Source organism: Eptesicus fuscus, chromosome 12 (genome assembly GCF_027574615.1).
Source record: "Eptesicus fuscus isolate TK198812 chromosome 12, DD_ASM_mEF_20220401, whole genome shotgun sequence".
NCBI classification, from domain to species: Eukaryota; Metazoa; Chordata; class Mammalia; order Chiroptera; family Vespertilionidae; genus Eptesicus; species Eptesicus fuscus.
This window is the reverse complement of record NC_072484.1, coordinates 37,657,393-37,676,411: the sequence shown is the minus strand read 5'-3', so window position 1 is coordinate 37,676,411 and position 19,019 is coordinate 37,657,393.

Genomic DNA, 19,019 nt, shown 5'->3' with positions numbered 1-19,019 from the left:
AGGGGGCAACCAATCATTGTGTTTCTCTCACTTCAGATGTTTCTGTCTTTCCTCTCTTCCACTCTCCCTAAAAATCAACGGAAAAATAGCCTCGGGTGAGGATTAACAAACAAACAAACAAAGAGAGGAATTGCCTGGGATTGCAGCAGCCTTCGTGTCACTCAGCCACAATCTGGTTTTTACAGCCAGAAGTTAGGGTGACTTCTCTTCCTGACACTGGAACCCTGGCTGGGAGGCCTAGTATGGGGCTGGGACCTCTTGCTCCTCTGGGGTAACCTCTGAGGCAATTCCTCCCGATTTTCATCTGCCACATTGGGTGTGGGACCAGCATGTTTTGCATCTCCGCCCCTCCTACCAATCTCAGTGGGGCTTCTTTAATTCCCTGGTTGTAAGGAATCAGCTAGATTTCAGGCGGTTCTGGGTGGTGGTGGTTCTGTAGTTTAGTTACAATTTTGATGTGGTTGTGGGAGGATTTGAGTACTAAGTTTACCTGCACCTCCATCTTGACTGGATGTTAGTGTGGATGCTGACCTGACAAGCTCAGTGAAGGCCTGCATGGTAGTCTTACAAACTCAAAGACCTAAAGTAACCACAAAGGGTGGTCTGAAATTAAACTTTAACTAAAAACAGTTAAGGTGGGTAGTTACAGCTTAGGCCGGTATCTTCACTGACAAGGTCAACCTTTACCTTAACTGAGCCTACCTGGGTTTTGTTTTGTTTTGTTTTGTTTTGTTTGCATCTATAATAACTTATCTTTGAAATGTCTGGGTAACTTGTAACTTCCCCTTTTCTGGACCCCTTGGGGCACAACCTAATGTGCCTGGGCGCCAGGACAGATACCACAAATTCCTTCATTGTTATTGTTATCATGTTAATTGTTGACTGTTTACTGTCCTGCACCCACCTAATTATGATATGATATGTCTATCATTTTACTTGTTATCCAATCCCAGAGGTTCCTCCCCCCCCTTCCCTGTGCTTTGCTTTCTCCTACTTCTCTAATCAGTCACCAGTGGATTTCCTGTAACCCACCTATGTCCCTCCTTTGATTTCAATGTATGAAAATAGAGGAAAACCTGCCACACTTTAAGATACTGCTTCCGGGCAATTGTTGACAGTTTGGCTCAAACTCACAAAATTCTTTACAGGTTTGAATTTTTTTTTATTTGTTTGCTTAAAGTATTACATATGAATTTTTTTTACGTTAACATTACTGTTAATTCTTTAAATGATTGGTGGAAGTTCCCAGTGAAACCATCTAAATCAGGAGATTTCTTTTTCTGTCTTTTTCTCTCTTCTTCCTTTTTTAGTTTGTAAATTACAAATTCAATTTTCTTAAATAGTATAAGGCTATTCAAAGGTGTATTTAATATTATGTGAGTTATAGCAGTTTGTGTTTTTTAAGAATTCGCCATTTCATCTAAGTTGACAGATTTATGAGTGTAAAGGTATTTGTGGTAGTCTTGTGTTATTCTTTGATGTCTACAAGGTTTGTAGTACTATCTCATTTTATTATTGATACTAGAGGCCCAGTGCACGAAATTCATGCATGGGGGAGTGGGGGGGGGGGCCCTCAGCCCAGCTTGCACCCTCTCCAATCTGGGACCCCTCGAGGGATTGTCCGACTGCCCGTTTAGGCCCGATCCCACCGGACATCCCTCTGACAATCCAGGACTGCTGGCTCCCAACTGCTCGCCTGCCTGCCTTCCTGATTTCCCCTATCCGCTTCTGCCTGCCAGCCTGATCACCCTCTAACCACTCCCGTGCCAGCCTGATTGATGTTTAACTTCTCCCCTGCCAGCCTGTTTGCCCCCAACTTCCCTCCTCTGCCGGCCTGGTCGCCCCTAACTGCCCTCCTCTGCAGGGTTGATCGCCTCCAACTGCCCTCCCTTGCAGGCCTGGTCCCTCTCAACTGCCTTCCCTTGCAGGCTGGGTCCCTCCCAACTGCCCTCCCCTACTGGCCATCTTGTGATGGCCATCTTGTGTCCACATGGGGGCAGGATCTTTGACCACATAGGGGCAGCTATCTTGATCTTGTGTGTTGGAGTGATGGTCAATCTGCATATTACTCTTTTATTAGATAGGATAGAGGCCTGGTGTACGGGTGGGGACCAGCTGGTTTGCCCTGAAGGGTGTCCTGGATCAGGGTGGGGATCCCTTGGGGCGTGGAGAGGCCTGGGCGAGGGGCCTGTGGTGGTTTTCAGGCCAGCCACGCCCCTGGCGACCCAAGCAGAGGCCCTGGTATCTGGAATTTATTTACGTTCTACAATTGAAACTTTGTAGCCTGGAGCGGAGCCAAGCCTCCTGCTCGATCCGTGGCTGCCACCATTGCTGTTTGGATTTGTTTACCTTCTATAATTGAAACTTTGTATCCTTGAGTGGAGGCCTGGGCCTGCCAGAGTGTGTGGAAAGCTTGGCTTCCTCTGTTGCCAGGGAAACCCAAGCCTCCCTTCTGGTAGCCATCTTGGTTGGAATTAATTTGCATACTCACCCTGATTGGCTGGTGGGCGTGGCTTGGCTGGTGGACGTGGCTTATGTAGCAGAGTGATGGTTAATTTGCATATTACTCTTTTATTAGAGAGGATTGCTAAAGTCTCTCTCTCTCTCTCTCTCATACACACACACAGACACATCTTTCCAGAAGTTTGTCAATTTAATTGATCTTTTCAAAGAACCAGTTCTTTGTTTCATTGAGTTTTTACCTATTATTTTCTGTTTTCAATTTCATTGATTTCTGTTTTGATTTTTATTTTGCTTGCTTTGGTTTTATCTTGCTTGTTTTCTTCAAGGTTCTTGAGGTGAGAGTTTAGATTATTGATTTGAGACCTTTCCCCTTTTATAGTATACTAGAGGCCTGGTGCACGAAATTCGTGCGGGGGGGGGGTGGGCCTCAGCCCGGCCTGTGCCCTCTCACAGCCCAGGACCCCTCGCTCCTTGCCACCTGCCTGCCTGCTGCTCCCTACTGCTTGACTCGCTGCTCCTTAGTGCTGCCACAGAGGTTCCCGCCACCTCTCCTGCACTCACCAGCTGTGAGCCTGGCTTCTGACTGAGCGGCACTCCCTGTGGGAGCGCACTGACCACCAGGGAGCAGCTCCTACATTGAGCATCTTCCCCCTGGTGGTCAGTTCATAGCGACCAGTCATTCCACCAGTCGGTCTATTTGCATATTAGGGTTTTATTCTATAGGATAGGACAGTGGTCGGCAAACTCATTAAGTCAACAGAGCGGCAAACCGAAGCTCGCGAGCCGCCGTTTGCTGACCACTGGGTTAGGATATTGAATGAGAACTGTAAATGAAAAATAAAATTTAAAAAAGAACCAGCCCTAACCCGTTTGGCTCAGTGGATAGAGCAGCGGCCTGCGGACTCAGGGTCCCAGGTTCGATTCCGGTCAAGGGCATATACCTTGGTTGTAGGAACATCCCCAGTAGGAGGTGTGCAGGAGGCAGCTGATCGATGTTTCTCTCTTATCGATGTTTCTAACTCCCTATCCCTCTCCCTCCTCTCTGTAAAAAGTCAGTGAGATGTATTTTAAAAAATAATAATAAAATTTTGGATCTGAAAATTTTTTAATATATATATTTTTTTTAATTCTCACCTGCGGATGTTTTTAAAATTGATTTTTAGAGAGCGAAACATCCATGTGACAGAGAAATACCAGTAGGCTGCCTCTGCACCTGCTGACCCAGCAGAATCTAACCTAAACCTAATTATGTGCCCTAACCTAGAATCCAACAGGAAATCCTTTGGTGTACAGGTTGAGGCTCCAACCAATTGAGCCACCTGGCCAGGGCAGATCTGAAAAAAAATTTTTAATGTACCTCCAGGCCCTGGTGGGTGTGGATTAGTAGTTAGAGTGTCCTCCCACGCACCAAAGGGTCATGGGTTCGATTCCATACACAGGTTGTGGGTTCCATCCCTGTCGGATTGCTTGGGCAACTAATCGATGTTTCTCTTTCTCTTTCCCTCTCCCTTCCTCTCTCTCTCTAGAATCAATGAAAAGAACATATCCTTAGGGGAGGACTTAAAAAGAAAAAAAATGCTGGTTTGGTTCAGTGGATAGTGCTTCTGCAGGCGGACGGAAGGGTACCGGGTTGGATTCCAATCAAGGGCACGTATCTGGGTTGCAGGCTTAATCCAGGGCCCTGGTCAGGGATTCAGCAAGAGGCAACCAATTGATGTCTCACATTAGTTTCTGTCTTTCTCCCTCCCTTCCACTCTCTGTAAAAAAAAAAACAATGCAAAAATGTCCTCAGGTGAGGATTAACCAAAACAAACAAACAAACAAACACCCATTTCCCAGTGTGATTATTGAAGGAGCATATGAAGTATTTGTTGAATGAACAGGAAGGGATGGGACTTTGCTTTCTGTTTTAGCAACTCTGCAAGCCAGAGGGTTTATTTTTATTTTTGTTTTAATATATTTTATTGATTTTTTTACAGATAGGAAGGGAGAGGGATAGAGAGTTAGAAACATCGATGAGAGAGAAACATCGATCAGCTGCCTCCTGCACACCCCCCACAGGGGATGTGCCCGAAACCAAGGTACATGCCCTTGATGGGAATCAAACCGGGGACCCCTCAGTCCACAGGCAGATGCTCTATCCACTGAGTCAAACCGGTTAGGGCCAGAGGGTTTTTTGTTTTTTGTTTTTTTTTATTGATTATTTTAGAGAGAGGAAGGGAGTGAGAGAAACACCAGTGTGTTGTTTCATTTAATATGCTCTCTTTGGTTGCTTCTTGTCTGTGCCCTGACCAGGGATCCAACCCGAAACCTTGCTGTATCAGGAGGAGATTCTAACCCACTGCACTGTGGGCTGCCTGTCAGGGCTCCTCAACAAAACCCCTCTGGCGTGCCCTGGCCCCTGCTGTGGGCCGGAGCTCCTCTGCCACAGCAAAGGTTTGGGTTCCATTCTGTCAGGGCACCTACTTAGGTTTCGAGTTTGATCCCCAGTCGTAGCTGACTGCTGCTCATAAGTGACCGAGGACCGTTGAGGTCCATGTGCTCTAGTCATTCGGTGGGCTGCCTGCCTTCCTGATTGCCCCTAACCACTTCTGCCTGCCAGCCTGATCACCCCCTAACCACTCCCCTGCCAGCCTGATTGATGTCTAACTGCTCCCCTGCCAGCCTGTTTGCCCCCAACTTCCCTTCTCTGCTGGCCTGGTCACCCCTAACTGCCCTCCCCTACAGGCTTGATCGCCCCCAACTGCCCTCCCTTGCAGGCCTGGTCCCTCCTAATTGCCCTCCCCTGCTGGCCTGATCGCCCACAACTGCCCTCCCTTGCAGGCCTGGTCCCTCCCAACTGCCCTCCCCTGCTGGCCATCTTGTGGTGGCCCTCTTGTGTCCACATGGGGCAGGATCTTTGACCACATGAGGGCAGCAATCTTGTGTGTTGGAGTGATGGTCAATCTGCATATTACTCTTTTATTAGATAGGATAGAGGCCTGGTGCATGGGTGGGGGGCCAACTGGTTTGCCCTGAAGAGTGTCCCGGATCAGGGTGGGGGTTCCCTTGGGTCGTAGGGCAGCCTGGGCGAGGGGCCTGTGGTGGTTTGCAGGCCGACCATGCCCCCCGGCGACCCAAGTGGAGGCCCTGGTATCTGGGATTTATTTATCTTCTACAATTGAAACTTTGTAGCCTGGAGCAGAGCCAAGCCTTCTGCTTCCTCCGTGGTGGCAGCTATTTCTGTTGGGGTTTATTTATCTTCTATAATTGAAACTTTGTTGCCTTAAGCAGAGGCTTGGGCCGGCCAGGGTGTGTGGAAAGCTTGGCTTCCTCCATTGCCGAGGAAACCCAAGCCTCCCTCCTGCTCTCTCCTTGGCTGCAGCCATCTTGTTTGGGGTTAATTTGCATACTCACTCCTGATTGGCTAGTGGGCGTGGCTTGTAGGTGTAGCAGAGTGGTGGTTAATTTGCATATTGCTCTTTTATTAGATAGGATGTATTGTTTTGCCCTAACCGGTTTGGCTCAGTGGATAGAGTGTCGGCCTGTGGACTGAAGGGTCCCAGGGTCCCAGGTTCGATTCTGGTCAAGGGCCAGAATTTCTCTCACTCCCTTCCTCTCTCATGTACCTTGGTTGTGGGCACATCCCCAGTAGGGGGTGTGCAGGAGGCAGCTGATTGATATTTCTCTCCCATCGATGTTTTTAACTCTCTATCCCTCTCCCTTCCTCTGTCTGTAAGAAAAAAAAATCAATAAAATATATTTTTTTTAAAAAGGAAGGAAGGAAGGAAGGAAGGAAGGAAGGAAGGAAGGAAGGAAGGAAGGAAGGAAGGAAGGAATTGTTTTGTTTCCAAGTGTTTGGACATTTTCCTGTTATCTCCCTGGTAGTGATTCCTCATTTGATTCCTTCATGGTTAGAGAAAATACTTGGTATGATTTTAATTCTTTTAAATTTGTTGAGGTATGTTTTATGGTCCAGAATATGATCTATCTTGATATATGTCTGTGGGCACTTGAAAAGAATATGTATTCTGCTGTTGTGAGTTGAAGTATCCCGTAAATGTTGATAGTATTGTTTAGTTGTTATCCTTGCTGATTTTCTGTCTAGTTGTTATGTCAGTTGTTGAGAGAAGAAAGTTGAAATCATCACCTATACTTGTGATCACCTAAACTTTCAGTCTTATCCGTTTTTGCTTCACACATATTATTAGTCTAACACAGGGTACTGTTTCACAAGTGTTCTGTAGAGAACAGCTATAAACAAAGTACTAAAGTGAGCCTGGAGTAATTTGTGGAAAGATTTATGGGAAGGCTCCTTGATTCCCCTCTTCCACCTTCTGTTTTGTGTACTTAATGGTTGTTGGTTTTTAAATATGTTTTTATTGATTTTTAGAGAGAAAGGAAGGGAGAGAGAGATAGAAACATTGATGAAAGAGAAACATCATCGATCAGTTGCCTCCTGCACACCCCTCACTGGGGGGATCGAGCCCACAACCTGGGCCTGTGCCCTGACTGGGAATCGAACCATGACCTCCTGATTCATAGGTCAATGCTCAACCACTGAGCCACATCAGCCAGGCATGTACTTACTGTTCTGCAGGACATCCCCTCCTGCATTGCAGGGCTAGACCCTCCATTTACCTTTGTGTCTCCGTTCCCTCTTCAAGAGCTTAGCACAGAATGGCGTGTAGCGTATGCTAAGGAAATATTTCTAGTTAGAAGGAAGGATGGGTAGGAAGCTACAAAACTTCAGGGTATGCAGGAGATTTAATGTTTATCTAGCTGTTACTCATTTATTAAACAAACAGTGAGTCGGAACTGCTTGGCAGACATTACACCAGATGCTGGGAAAACCACAGTAACGCTGCAACACTAAAAAAGCACACCGTCCTGTTGGAGAGGCACACAAATAAGCCAATCGTTTTAACCCAAGGCAGTAGTCCTCCAGTGTCCAATGAGCACTACTGCCAGGTGGATTATTAAACAAGTACCTCTTTCATCACCTGACTCCTGTTCTTTGGAAGACACCCAGTATGTGTACAATGTATACAGTGCAGACTTCACACACCTGGTTGATCATCAGATTGACCTGAACTTTTCCCAAACATACGTGCTAGCCACCACCACCCACCCCCCCCCCCACCCCCCAGCCCCAGGGTAGATTCTGATTCAGGAGATCTGGTGTAAGGCCCAGGAATCTGTACATTGTTCCCCCTTGATTCTGATAAGCAGTTGGATTGGGAACTTCTGGTATTGTGGAAGGAGTGCATACAGCCTTTGGAATCACACAGGCTTGAGTTGAATTCCAGGTCTGACACTGCTTGCTGTGTGCTTGTGGGCATCACTTAGCCTCCCTGAGTCTTGTGTTACTCAACTTGTGGATGAGGAATTTACGTACAAAAAAATTACGTATGTAAAAAATACATAAGATTTTATGTACATTGCATGGCATATGGTGGGTGTTTTCAACAAGTATTAATTTTCTTCTACTCAAGAACTTATATTGGAGATTCTCATATCTGAACTCCTGTCTCTGAGATCTAAACCCATCCTTCCTATCCATATGCTAGTTAATCAAAGCTAGAAGTTTTGGAGATCATCTTCTCCACCAAGTTTATTTTAAGATGGAGAAACTGAAATTGATAAAAATCACACAGCCATGCACTAAAAGAGCCAGGACTAGAACCCAGATCGTCAGATTCATTTTCTTATACTCATTCTCTCTCTGTCCTGGAGACAGCCTAAAAGTGGGCTGGGTATAGCCAAAATCTAGAGCTACGATTGCTCCCCTGAGAATACATCTAGTAAGATCTTCCCATAGTGGATCAGATCAACTACCTATGGGAATAACTCAATCCAACAGAAAAAGAGTGCAGAAAAGGAGTCCGGTTCAGACATAGCTGATATTAAAGCTCTACCAATGAGAGAACCAGACCTTAAACTATGGCTATTGGTTCAACAAGCATTTACTGAATACCTGCTATGTGCCAGAAGCAATAAACAGACCTGTCAAATATCACTGCTTTTGTAGAGCCTGTATTCTTAGTGAGGGACGAGAGGCAAATAAATTGGTAGATCATCTGTTTTGACAGATGATATTAAGTGCTATGGAGAAAATTTGAAAGGCAGGGAACGGAGATAGGAAGTGTCAGGGAGTGGAGGAGTGAGGATAGGTTTCAGTTTTAAATAAGGGTAATCAGAGAAGGTTTTACTCAGAATTCACATGTGAGCAAAGCCCTGAGAGAAGTGAGAGTGAGCCATGAGGATGTATGTTGGAACAGCAAGTGCAAAGGCCCAGCGCGAGTGATCAGATGTCACGCCTGGGTGAGCTGTGGCTCACTTGCCATGAGGGCACCTCTGTCTTGTCTCTTTGGCTTATTAGGTGCTAGGACTTTTCTTCCTTCTGGCCTTTGCTTCTGACAGGCATTTTACCTTGAGTAGTCTTCCCAGGCAGCCCTGAGTGTTTAGTCTCCCAACCCCAACACAGATTCTCTTGTCCAAATTCCTTTGCAAGTCTTTTTCCCTCCCTTTTTCACATCTCGATTGTATGATATAATAAGTATCTTGTGATCTACCATCCTATCCTCTAAGTGCCTGTAAAGGTAGCCATCTGTACAGATTGCCCCATTTGGCTTCCCGCACCATGGCTCGGGGATCTTACATAGCCAATCCCTGTGAAGAGGCAGAAAGAGGGGAGGAGGGGATAAGGCCTCCAGGGGGAATGGTTTCACTCATGCTCTATGATTGCAGATCTCTTCCCTCACCTCTCCTGGGACTACTTTCCCCGGCCACAGTAGAACACTAAACTAGGAAAGGTTTCGATGGCCATCAGCAATCAAGAACTGTGTATTTGGGCTTTGTTTATTCTGTCACAGTTGAATTCTGGTTTGTTTTCTCTGCTCTCCTGGAGAATCAGCTTATTCTGAATGCCTCATCTCACGATCACTTTCTGGACCAGAATGCCCCTGCTGCTGTCAGTTATTTCAGCATCAAACTTTGCAGTACCACTTTGAATAATCAGAGTTGTATTTTATAGGAATAGAGTCTAGGACTCCGAAGGCTCTAAATCTCTAAACAATACCTTCTGTAATTGACATATTGTCACACAAGTGTGATTTCATGGCCATCCCATAAAGGTATATGATTGCCTTTTATAGTCATGTCAAAGTAGCAATTTGTTATACTGTCTTCCTCACAGAAATCTCTTTTATATATTTCCGAGCCTGTAATCTGTTCTTTTGAAGATTTTCGGTTGTGGTAAATCTTCATCTGTATAGTATTCCATTGAGAAAATATACCACAATTTACTAGTATCCATTTATCTATCATAATAGTATCCACAATTTATCCATCATAGATTAGCATTTGGGTAGTTGTGGATAGTGTATTCCAGAACATATCTTTTGATACATGTATGCATGCATTTCTGTTGGGTATATATGAACAACTGGAATTACTAGATCATAGAGCATACATATGTTCCTTTAGAATAATAGATACACTCCTACCAGTACTGAATGAGAATTCTGGGTGCTTCATATCCTTGCCAACGCCTTTTTCTTTTTATCCTCGCCCCCCCCCCCTTTTTTTTTCTTTGCTTAGCCCTTCTGGCAGGTATATAATGGTATTTTTTTTTTAATTTAATAAATCTTTATTGTTCAGATTATTACAGTTGTACCTTCCCCCCCCCCCATAGCTTTCCTCCACCTGGTTCCCATCCCACCCTCTTCCCTTACACCCCCCCCACTGTCCTCATCCATAGGTATACGATTTTTGTCCAGTCTCTTCCCGTACCCACCACACCCCTTTCCCCCTGAGAGTTGTCAATCCACTCCCTTTCTATGCCCCTGATTCTATTATATTCACCAGTTTATTCTGTACATCAGATTTTTAATTCGCTTGGTTTTTAGATTCACTTGTTGGTAGATATGTATTTGTTGTTCATAATTTTTATCTTTACCTTTTTCTTCTTCTTCCTCTTCTTTGAGAATAACTTTCAGCATTTCATATAATACTGGTTTGGTGGTGATGAACTCCTTTAGCTTTTTCTTATCTGTGAAGCTCTTTATCTGACCTTCAATTCTGAATGATAGCTTGGCTGGGTAGAGTACTCTTGGTTGTAGGTTCTTGCTATTCATCACTTTGACTATTTCTTGCCACTCCCATCTGGCCTGCATAGTTTCTGTTGAGAAATCAGTTGACAATCGTATGGGTGCTCCCTTGTAGGTAATTAACTGTTTTTCTCTTGCTGCTTTTAATATTCTCTCTTTGTCTTTTGCTCTTGGCATTTTAATTATGATGTGTCTTGGTGTGGTCCTCTTTGGATTCCTTTTGTTGGGGTTCTGTGCGCTTCCTGGACTTGTAAGTCTATTTCTTTCACCAGGTGGGGGAAGTTTTCAGTCATTATTTCTTCAAATAGGCTTTCAGTATCTTGCTCTCTCTCTTTTTCTGGCACCCCCATAATTCTGATGTTGGTACACTTGAAGTTGTCCCAGAGACTTCTTACACTATCTTCAAATTTTTGGATTCTTTTTTCTTTTAGCTTTTCCAGTTGAGTGATTTTTGCTTCTTTGTATTTCAAATCTTTGACTTAATTCTTGCGTTCCTCTAGTTTGCTGTTGGGTTTCTGTATAATATTTTTTATTTCAGTCAGTGTATGTTTAATTTCTAGTTGGTCCTTTTTCATATCCTCGAGGGTCTCGCTAAATTTATCGGCCTTTTCTAGGAAATTCTTGAAAAACCTTATAACCGTGGTTTTGAACTCTATCTCCAGTCGTTTGTTTTCCTCCATTTCTTTGGTTTGTGATCTGTTTCTTTGTCTCCGCATTTTTGCTGCTTCCCTGAGTTGGTAGGGTAGCTTTGTGTGCTAGGTGTCCTAAATGGGCCAGTGGCTCGGCCTCCCCAGTTACCTGAGGTGGACACTCTTGGTGCACCCCTTTGTGGACTCTGTGTACAGCCTTGTTGTAGTTAAGTCTTGATTGCTGTTGGTATCAGTGGGAGGAGTTGACCTCCAGGCCAATTGGCTGTGAGGATCAGCTGTGTCTATGCTGGGAGACAGCCTTATTCGACTAGACTTGCAAAATTGCAAAAGCCTCTGTGCTCAGCTTGGATGGGGCGGAGTTTCAGGGTGGAGCCTACAGCCTTGGCTTCCCGTCAGCCCCGCCCTATGAGGTTCCTGGGTCTCAGTGTCCCTCAGTGACCCTTGGTACTTGCTGCAAAGCACCTCTGAGAGAAAGGCGCCCTCGAGTTTCGCCCACTGCCAGACAGTCTAGTCTCTCCCCCAATGAATCTGGATTCCCAGATTCTCGCCCGGAACTGGGGTTCAGCGCAGTCGGAACTGGGGTTCAGCGCAGTCCAGAGCTTTTGTCTTCTTCCCACTAGAGCAATCCAGTGGCACAGTCAACAGTCCGTCCTCTGCACGCATTCACGTGTGCGCCTCTGGAGCTCTGCCTTTCGCCGTTCCCCTGAGTTTCTGCCTTACAGCCCAGATTCCCCCAGTATGAGCCTGGGTCCTCAGGTCTGGCCTGGAACTGGGGTTCAGTGCAGTCGGAGCCGGGGCTCAGCGCAGTCCAGAGCTTTTGTCTCCTTTCCGCTAGGGCAATCCAGCGGCACAGTCAACAGTCTGTTCTCTGCACGCATTCACGTGCGCGCCTCCAGAGCTCTGCCTTTTGCCACTCCCCTTGAGTTTCCGCCTTACAGCCAAGATTCCCCCAGTATGAGCCTGGGTCCCCAGGGTCTCGCCCGGAACTGGGGTTCAGTGCAGTCGGAACTGGGGTTCAGCGCAGTCCAGGGCTTTTATCTCCTTCCTGCTAGAGAACGCCAGCCAGGCACTCAGCCACCCCGTCCTCTCCGGCTCCGTCCTCTCCGCACACGCGCGCCCGTGTCTCCGTACCTCAGGCTTTTACGGCTCCTCTGATTTTCCTTGTGGTTTTCTCTTTCCTTCTAGTTGTAGGATTTCCAGTCAGCCAGCTTTCCTGTGGTTCTGGATGATGTCCGTTTTGTCTTTTAGTTGTATTTTTTAAATTGTTGTGCAAGGCTGCAGATTAGGTGTTTACCTATGCCGCCATCTTGGTTTCTCCGGTATATAATGGTATTTTATTGTGGTTTTAAATTGTGTTTTCCTGACTAATGATGTTGAATGTCTTTTCAAATGTTTATTTGCCATTTTGGATATCCTCTTTTGTGACATGTCTGTTCAAGTCCTTTTCCATGTTGGACTGTCTTTCTCTTTTCTCTTTTTTTGTTTGGTTTTTGGTGGTGTGTGTGTGTGTGTGTGTGGTGTGTGTGTGTGTTGGGAGGGTGGGGGAGGTTTTTAACCTTTTGCACTCAGATGTCGAGTGTGACTCGACACGATTAGCATCAGTAGCAGCTCTTTTTATACTCTTTGAATGTATCAATAATTTGAAATATTAAAAAATCCAAATAAATAAGTTTGTATGAAAAGAAACTCCAATTTTTTATTCTACTGCCGCGCTTTGTAAAATCTGGGGTATTTAAAAAATTAAATCCTGAGTAGAATAAAGGAATCGAGAAAAAAGCAAGCGAGTGCAAAGGGTTAAGAGAAGGGGAAGAACGCACTGGATGCCCTTTTTCTTAATGATTTATTTTTAAAATATATATTTAGAAAAAATATTTTATATTATAAATATGAATATTTTGTCAGAAATCTAGGAAATAATCTTGCCTCTCTGTATGGGTCTTTTCCCTCTCTTGGTGTCTTTTCATGAACACAAGTTCTTAATTTTAATGTAGTCGAATTTATCCTTTTTTTTTTTTTTTAAGGGTCAGCACTTTTCTGTATCCTGTTTAAAAAATCTTTGCCTACTCCAAGATTACAAAGATATTTTTTCTATTTTCTTTGGAAAGCTTTATTGTTTTATTTATTTATTTATTTATTTATTTATTTTTAAATATATACTTTATTGATTTTTTACAGAGAGGAAGGGAGAGGAATAGAGAGTCAGAAACATCAATGAGAGAGAAACATTTATCAGCTGCCTCCTGCACACCTCCCACAGGGGGCGCTGTGCCCACAACCAAGGTACATGCCCTTGACCGGAATCGAACCCGGGACCTTTCAGTCCGCAGGCCGACGCTCTATCCACTGAGCCAAACCGGTCAGGGCAGCTTTATTGTTTTATATTTTACATTTAAATTTGGTGTGAGATGAAATCAAGACATAATGTATTTTTTCATATGGACAGCCAAGTGACACAGCACCTTTAATTTAAGAGACTATTCTTTTCCCCCAGTTCATTTTAGTATCACCTGCATCAGGTATGTGAATATATGGACTCTTTTATATTTGGGGGCTATTTCTGGACCCTTTTCTGTTCAACTAATCTGTTTGTCTTTCTTTATGCCAATAACACACTATACTGTCTTTAATTATTGTACCTTTACAGTAAATCTTGAAATCAGATGATGTCAGAACTTACAGAACCACAGCTTACCAATTTAATTCTTTTATTTTTCAAGATTGCCATTGCTATTCTAGATGCTTTGCATTCCCATACAAATTTGAGAATCATCTAGTTACTTTGTACAAAAATCCTGATGGTTTTGATTGGGGTTATGTTGACTCTACACCAAGCATGTCAAACTCGCAGCTCGCAGGCCACATGCGGCCCACAATGAATATTTTTGCGGCCTAACCAATATAACAGTATGTAAGAAACGTTTTAATAAAAATTTCGTAGCTTAATTTTTATAATATCCTGTTATGCATAATTATTAATAATGAACTACAACGTTCACTAATGACTGATTACTATAATCGTGTTGCATTTATTTCCCTTACACACAGGCACATCACTAATTTCTCTCCACTAATACTAGCAGCAAATATTTTAGCAGCTGATTGCCACATCATTAGTCTTATACTGACTTGTTTGGTGTGCGCAACAGGAAATATTTCTCTTTCTTCAGAACAAGAAAAATAGGTTTATGTGCATTACGCTTATTAATTTGTGCAGTTATTCAGTGTCTGGTAAGTTAAAGTTCAAGAAAAAGTATTAATTTTTATTAAAATGTTCTATTATCTTATGTTAACAATTACTCATTTATTTCAGCCCTTTGTATTCAGCATGTCTCTATCGAAATAAATCTACGTTTCTATGAAAATTGAAGCTTTTGGGGTTTTTTGTGGCCCACATAAACGTAAACCTTGTTTATTTGGCCTGTTAGCCTTTGAGTTTGACATGCTTGCACTACACCAATGATTCTCATCAGGGGTGACTTTTGCCCTCCATGGGACATTTGGCCGTGTCTGGAGACATTTTTGGTTGTCGTCCTTGGGGGGTGCTACTGCCATCTGAGGGACAGAGGCCAAAGACACTGCTAAGTATCTTACCATGGACAGGACAGCCCTCAACCAACAAATAATTATCCATCCCCAAATGTCAATAGTGCCTCTGTGGAGAAACTGAATTAATATCACTGTTTCATTAGGGTTTCTGCCTACCATCTTACTACTTGTTTTCTGTTTGACCCACTAGTTTTGCTTCTGTTTGGTTTTTTGGTGGTTTTTTGTTTTTGTTTTTTGTTTTTTTACCCTTTTTGGTGGGGATAAATTAATAATATTTGTTATCTCATTTTTACTGATCTCTGAAGTTGCTAGGCATATATTTTACAGGTTTGGTGTGGGGGTTTTTTGGAGCTTATTCTACAGATTTTATCATGCATTCCTGACATATTATAGTCTAATGCAAATTATTTTACCACTTCCTGATACTGCTAGATTCTTAATATGCTTAATTTCTTACATACTCCCCATACCCTTTTGTGCATTATTGTCTTGCATTTTGTGTGTGTGTGTGTGTGTATATATATATATATAACAAGAGACATAATAATTATTGTTTTGTACAGTAAATACTCTTATATATTGATCTATTATATTGTTATTTATTCCCTTCTACATATCCATGTTTCTCTTCAGGTTCATTTTCTCCCTTTACTTTTTCCTTTAGTGTGGACCTGATAGCAAGAATTCACTCAGTTTTTGTTTGTCTAAAACATCTTTTTCAGCCGAAACCGGTTTGGCTCAATGGATAGAGCGTCGGCCTGAGGACTCAAGGGTCCCAGGTTCGATTCCGGTCAAAGGCATGTACCTTGGTTGCGGGCACATCCCCAGTAGGGGGTGTGCAAGAGGCAGCTGGTCGATGTTTCTCTCTCATCGATGTTTCTAACTCTCTATCCCTCTCTCTTCCTCTCTGTAGAAAAATCAATAAAATATTTTAAAAATTATAAAATCTATCATCTCTCTACATAAAAAAAAACACATCTTTTTCAGTTTTGAACGATGTTTTATAGGATATAAAATTCAACGTTTGTAGTTATTTGAGCACTTTAAAGATGTCATTCTATTGTCTTTTGGATTTTATCATTTCTGTTGAGAAGTTGTCTATTGATTTATTGCTCCATTACTTTTAAGAGTTTTCTCTATATTTTTGGTTTTCAGCATTTTTACTGTGAGGTAGCTATGTGTATTTCTTTCTCATTGTATTATCAACTTGAGGTTTGCTGAGCTTCTTGAATCTGTGGGTTGATCTCTTTCATTTGTTTGAACATTTCTCAGTCATTTCTCACCCAGCCTTCCCCCAGAAGTCATATATTTTGAGATCCCTGAAGGCTGCAGTCTGGTCCCTCCACTGAGCCATGCCATAATCCTGAGCTCATGTCCAGGATCAGCAAATGCACCATAGGGGGAAAGGGGGGGGGAGTAGCTCCTGATTATTGACTCACTCTGAACATTTCCCTCAGTGAGAGTATTAGTCTATCGTGTTGCTTCCACAACTATTTGATGCTTTAATAAATGATTTTTGGAATTTATTTAGCATTTTTTCTAGTTGTCAGCAGGAATATTGGCCTGCCACACCCTAATATCTCGTATTTGAATGCAGAATATGTACCGCTAAAATATGTAAGACAGACATATAGAGAATAATACAGCATGCTAAATACTATAATAACGGTGCTTACAGTGTTAGAACCAAAGAGGCAAACGTGAAATAGCATTACCTGTGTGGGAAATTGCAAGTTTTATAACTTTACATGGTTATAGTTTCAAGTTTAATGGGTGAAGCAATAGAGATGGAGTATGGAGATAGATAGGTGCCTGTGTGCCATGGTAAGTAAGTGTTTTTACTTTCAGCAGGCTACGGAGAGCAATTGAAGAATTTTAAGCATGGAGAAAGGTGATCAGATTTTTGTTTAGAAGGATTACTTACATGTCATCATGAAATGTAGGCTCAAGAAGGACAGGCACACAAGGCAGGGAGCCAGAGAGGAAATCGCTATGGTCAGTCCAACATTAAATAAATGATGATCATCAACTTATTTGAAGGATGTTGAAGGGGTAGAATTGATGAAACTTAAGGGAATAGTGGAATTAAGAAAGCAGAAAGCCTAAGGTTGCTAGCTCAGGTGAGGACCATCAGTCATAAAGAGAATACAGATGAAAGAGCAGAGAAGTAGTTTTAGACATATTGCGTGTTCCCACTTCATTAGCTCTAGTACAGTTTTTGTCATATAATCCAAGAACATAGTTCAGGGCACCCAAGGTTATCTTCTTGAAACTCCTGAGATGAATAGGAGCAATGCAGAGCCCAGTTCATTGCCTTCACCCCACTTTAACTAGACCCTCTGATTTTATCTGTTTTACATGCTGAGCTTCCATTTAAACATTTTATTTGAAGAAAGTTTCCCACGCCAAAAGAAAAGAAGTTTTTGAGCAATAGTCTCTTTTTCATTCACCTTCCCATTTTAGGTCTCTGTTTCATTTTTGTTTGAATGAAGTTCTTTTTCAGTTATCTTCCTCTGTCAGGTATACGGATGATGATCCTCTCTCAATCCTTACATATGGTTCTTTCACCTTCCCTGGTGACTATCTTGCCTGTTTATGGGGGTGGGAGAGGGGCACAATTCTTTGCAGTTCTACTGTCTTCTAGTATCCACTGATGTAAAGGAGAAATTCAAAGCCAGCGCTATTTGTTGTTTCTTCCTGAAAGCATATATGATTTTCCTCTTTATTTTTTAGTGTACAGGAATTTTACCAGAATGTGACTAGGTGTGTATCCTTCTGTCTTTTCGGTCTCCATATAAATCTTTTTTTTTTTTTTTTTTGTACCTCATAGAAATGTTTCTGTTATTTATTTGTTTTAGCTCCTCCATCTGTTCCTTTTTTCCCTTCCAGAATTCCCAGCTATTTACATGTTAGTTCTCTCAGATCTGTCCTCCAGGTCTCACAATTTTCTTTTTTTTATTTTAATATATTTTGTTGCTTTTTTTACAGAGAGGAAGGGAGAGGGATGGAGAGTTAGAAACATCGATGAGAGAGAAACATCGATCAGATGCCTCCTGCACACCCCCTACTGGGGATGTGCCCGCAACCAAGGTACATGCCCTTGACCGGAATCAAACCTGGGACCTTTCAGTTCGCAGGCTGACGCTCTATCCACTGAGCCAAACTGGTTAGGGCTAGGTCTCACAATTTTCATCGCTTTGTATTTCTGCTCAGAGTTTTAAGATAACTACTTGATCTTCCTGGCCACTATTTGGGTCTCAGCAATTAGCCATCTTTTTTATTTCCCCCATCAATTGCGCTGTATGTGTGTGTAAAATCATGTTTGGAAACTCTAAGAAATACCTTTTGTCTTGTAATTGAACTTCCTTTTTGGTCTTATTATTTTTCAAATTTTTGTCTGTCTCCTTTAGTGGTTCTGTTAATCTAAGATTCACGACCTCAGGGTGCTATTATTTCCTTTTCCTACTTCTGACAGCTAGGTCCCATTAAGTGGTTATCTTCCTTTTCTTCTACTATTTCAACTACCCATGTTTTAGGCAGGGAATGGCAGAGCAGCCTCTGGGTCATCAGTCTGTGAGCCGGTGCCGATGAGATGTCTGTAGTCCCTGGCCAAGCTTTCTGGCATCCACACCTGGCATTTTCCTAGCCTGGGATAGGGAATATATCAGCTTCTTCCCTCCCCTGGCTTCTTGGGGGTCTCAGAGACCAGGAAATATACTCCCAAGAAGCCTCACAGAGACCAGCATCACCCTTCCTCGCAGGGTCCATGGAGCTCTGTGGACCATGCTCTCTCCAGGGTATTAAAGCCTGATTGTTGCCTTGGAGCCCTCTCCTGACCCAGGGAGACAGTTCAGCAGCAGCTCTCTGGGCTGAGCAGGTCTTGCCCACAGACACTAAGCATCACTTGCCTGCCAGTCCTAGTCACTGGGGCTCAATAGAGTTCACAGGATTGGAGATGGAGAGAGGCAGCAGAGACACTTTCTTGTCATCATCTGTTCAGAACCCCCCAGCAAATAGAGCCAAAAAATATATAACTAAATAAAGAGTGAGAGAGACACCACTAGACTAGGTGGTCTCTAAGCTTTCGTCCAATGCCAGCATTTTACAGTTGTACACATTTATGGTCTCCAGTTTCAGCTCAGTCCTCAGTACTCTTGGGCCACACTTTTATGTCTTCCCAGCATGCTCTGCTTCCCCGAAGGGAATATTTGAGACTTTTATTTCTCTCCTCAAGCCCTCTGCTTACCCTCCTTCTTGTTCACTGTCAGCC